The 4,162-nt window shown below is 38.3% G+C and overlaps 1 pseudogene; it reads right to left on the bottom strand.

Annotated features, from left to right (window-relative positions):
* Positions 1-1,476: 1,476 nt before the first annotated feature.
* Positions 1,477-4,162, bottom strand: LOC102821273 (annotated as a pseudogene).

The following is a 4,162-nucleotide window of genomic DNA, read 5'->3' as shown; positions in this document are numbered from 1 at the left end:
ATCAGTTTTGCATTCAACAAATCGTATGCCTTGTTTCATTGCAATGATAATTTTTTATGGCTTATTGTGGGGGAAGTTGATCACTAGGTCTTTCTTCCAAGGTTCCTCTGGGTAGGCTTGAACCTCTAGCTTCTAGATTAGTAGTCAAATATCTTAACAGTTTGTACCACCCAGGACTCCTAAAACCCAGACTCATTACTATGGTGTCAATTCTGACTCACAGTGACTCATAGGACAGAGTAGAATTGCTCCATAGGATTTCCAAGGCTGTAAATCTTTACAGAAGCAGACTGCCTCATCTTTTTCCCATGGAGTGGCTGGTGGATTCAAACTGCTGACCTTTCTATTGTAAGCAACAGAATACTTCACCACTGCAGTTCCTTGACTAGCTCTTAGCATGTAATGTGGTCTATACTCAGTATGACTTGAATTTCTAAATGTTAGTGAAATAATCATGGTTGCCAAAGGAAACTAATATATTGTATGTTACCTTATAGTTTTAATTTTCATAATCCATAAAGGAGGTGGTATTATGTATAATTTACAGTTAGGGCACTGTTTAGGAATTTCCCTAAAAGTACTTAAAACTTTAACATCAAAGTCAGGACTGGAACTTCAATATGATTCTACACTCAACTTCATCACATTCTAAAATCCTTTGTTAAAGTCCTTAGACAAAATTATGTTGTCTTCTTCCTTCTTTAATTTATTAACTCACACTCCAAATTCACTGCCATTTAGCTGAGTCTGACTCATAGCAACCCTTTACAGGATTTCTGAGGCTGTAATTTTTTTTCAATCAAAAAAAAAAATTCATTTCTTGCATACTTTTTGTTTAATACCTAGGGTTCAAAGTGTCAAAGCAGTCTATTTACCCAAGTGAAAAAAACTTAATAGTAACAATTTCTAAGTAGCATTTCAGAAGAATATGAGTAATGTTTCAAAGTTATGGTTTGTGACTGTTTTGTATTAAAATGTTAACATCCTACTCCAAATAATATGCAAGCAGATTACTACTAACCAATATGAACTTAAACTTGGGTAACAACAGGCATGTAACTCGGTGCTTACACACAACCAATGGTTTGAATTATGATATCCAGTCTTTCCAAAATTTTTGGAGTGCTTAACTCCTCAACTACTCCCTGGAGTAGAAAAGTTGAAAACAATCCTTTTCTGAAGTTGGTTTCTTCTTGGACAAGAAGAACATTTTTAAAGACGTTCTAAAATTTAAAAGCAAATAAAATGAAACAAAATCCTTTTACCAAAGAGTCCATCTAATCTGCAAGGCTGATGAACATATGGATGTGACTATTTCAAGGAAAGATGCTTTAGAAGTAGGAGACAACTATCCAAGCAAAGATATTTTGTCTTATTTTTTGAAAGAAATTTCTGAAAGGCAGCAAAGAACGATAATCAGTTAACAATAATACTTAGAATTTAACATCCATTCTTAGGCATTGAAAAATAAAAATTCTACATGGGAATAAAAGCATTGGAAGTCAGCAAAAGCCCACACTGATTCCTATTATGCTTATTTCTTGGCTCAGTCTTAGCCCTTGGAGCTGCTCTTTTGTGGCGGTTCTCTCGAGTTATTTCTGTGTCTGGGCGTTTGCTTTTATGTGATGCCTCCCAGGTTCCCTCTTCTTCTAGAAGATCTCTTATGATGTATGAACTAGAACTATTGCACGAATTTGATCCTGATGGAGAAAGGGTTTCTTGAATATCTGTACAACTAGAAGAGTCATCTGACCTATAGGGCTCCAATTGCCCTAAGGAGTCCAGCTCAGACAGAGGGAAATGGTTTGTTACCAAGGTCATGTTTGAGGACTTTTTTCCTTATCTTTTTGTCCCATGTGTACAGCTAAGAGTTTTTCTGTAGATTCATCTCTTTTTGTTACTTTTTTTTTTTTTTTATGTTCCAACAATTATCTTGTATCCTTTTTTAGCCTGATCTACCAGAAGCTGAAAGTCATTCTGATATTTTTTATAATCTATGCTGTGGATTTCATCAATTTCCTTTTCTGTTTGGTCCTTTGTAAAAACCATGATAGTTTCATTGAGTTGACCAGCTTCAAGACACATCCTAGCCTTCTCTAGATTTTTAATTTCTTTAGCTATTTCAGTAGCTGATTTAGGATGCAGAGCATCACACTGGGCATTGTACATGTATACAAATGCTTGATGCCTTTCAATGTGCTGTTGTTTATTTCCTTGAGTAGGTAATCCATGCAACTTTAGCTTTTTCTTTAAATCATGATCAGACAGCAAGTTATATACAATTTGGGGCAGTGGCTTCCTTTTCTGAGCAGAACTCTGGAAGCTTTCTGTCTTCTCTTCATGTGATGAACAGCGGTCTAAGTGCTTATTAACATGGTTTTCTGAAATATTAGTCCCACAAACAGGACAGTCCACTTTAGAAACTTGTTTTGAAGTAGATATAGAGGGTGTCTCAAGAGCACTGACTGACACCTAAGAAGGCTGGAGTGGTCTTTTCTACTGAAGATGGCTCTGTGTTCTCTGCAGGAACATTCACTTATTTTCTTTTTTTAAATGTTTTATTGTGAATTATGTAATAGTTTACATGGGAGAGCATTAGTTTTACATTCATCCTATCGTATATCGTTTCATCGCTGTGGTTACAATCCCCTCCATGCATCATCAACCAACCAAAGGGTATATATACACTACAAGCCTGCCCCCCACCCCCAGTCATCAGCACACAGCCCCTCTCCCTCTCTGTGTCTGAAGTCCCCAGCTGCTCCTACTCTCCACATCATTGTCTCTGCTTCCATCTCTGGCATCACTGCTTCTCTGGGTAGGATCCCGTTCTCTGCTCTTCTCCCTTGATGGTCCCAGGGACCTCCACTCCCAGGCTGAAAAGTTAATCACTCCCCTCCTTGCTACAAAATGTCTACCTTTACATTTCCAACCCTCACAAACAGTCCTGATAACAATTATTCACTATTGTATCACAAGAGACCCATCTGCATTTCATTTCATCAGCTCCACCTAGACAGATTGGATACTACTCACTGAAGATTCTACCTTCCTTCACGCCCTCTGAATCTAGGTTCCTTTCACCTCTTTTTGATGGCTAAATTTACTCTTGTCTTCTCTTATCGGCCACTCTGTTGAACAGGTACCAATTTCTCAGATCAAGAAATTGACCATTAACTTGCTTTCCAGCTTCAGAGACTGTGTCAAGCCTATGGAACTCTGCACTTTACCAAGGTTCTTTGAAAAGGAGGAAACTGGAGAGGTGGCTGGTGACTCTAAGACAAACTGCAGCAGGTGATTCCATGCAAAATTTAAACGTTTTACCAGTTCATCTAGTACACGGTTATTTTTCAGGTCCAGTTCTGTGATGGTCACACAGCAAGTTGGACATTGAATTTTAGAGGACAGAAATTTTCTTATACAGAGAGAACAGTAATTATGTGAACGCTGAGGAATCATTATTGCAATGTTGAAATATTCAAGGCAAATTTCACATCATAGCAAATCATCTATTGTTTTCTATATGGGAGACTGGGGCTCCAGTCCTGAACCATCATCACTTGGTCTCTTAATGGAGGCTTACATGTCCAACTTTCATATGCTTATGAGACTTCATGACTGCTAAGGCGGGAGGCCTTCAGGGCTGGGCCATGGAGTCTATGGTAGCTTCTGAGGTGGCAGGGGGCCTGCCACCCACTGGTCTCCCACTATCCACTACCCCCTCGAAATCCGCCACGCTACTCAAGGCTGTACATATTTATAGGAGCAGAATGCTTCAATTTTTTCCCCACAGAGTGGCTGGTGGGTTTGAGCTGTCGACCTTGCAGTTAGCAGTCCAGTTACAGTACTGTCAGTGCTCCTTCTTTATTAGGTCATCATAATGATTAAATAAAAGATTAAATTAAAAACAAAACCAATCTCAAGAAAAATGGCAAAATAGGAAACATTGTATGAAGGGCACATCCATTATGAAATCTCAGGAACTCTAATTTTTGCTCACTTTATAATTTAAGTCAAAGTGTCACAAAAAAAACCCCAAAATTTCTCATTAAAAATTAAATGTGGGCTTATAACTCCTGAAATCTTTCTCAACACATGTTCTTCGCTTCTCATTCTTTACTGTCAATTGCTCTTTGTGGCACCTTCTGGTGGGTGTCGCCAT

The sequence above is a fragment of the Chrysochloris asiatica genome, unplaced genomic scaffold, assembly GCF_000296735.1.
Source record: "Chrysochloris asiatica unplaced genomic scaffold, ChrAsi1.0 scaffold00049, whole genome shotgun sequence".
Taxonomy (NCBI): Eukaryota; Metazoa; Chordata; class Mammalia; order Afrosoricida; family Chrysochloridae; genus Chrysochloris; species Chrysochloris asiatica.
Note: the sequence above shows the minus strand (reverse complement) of the source record. Positions and strands in the feature narration are given on the sequence as shown.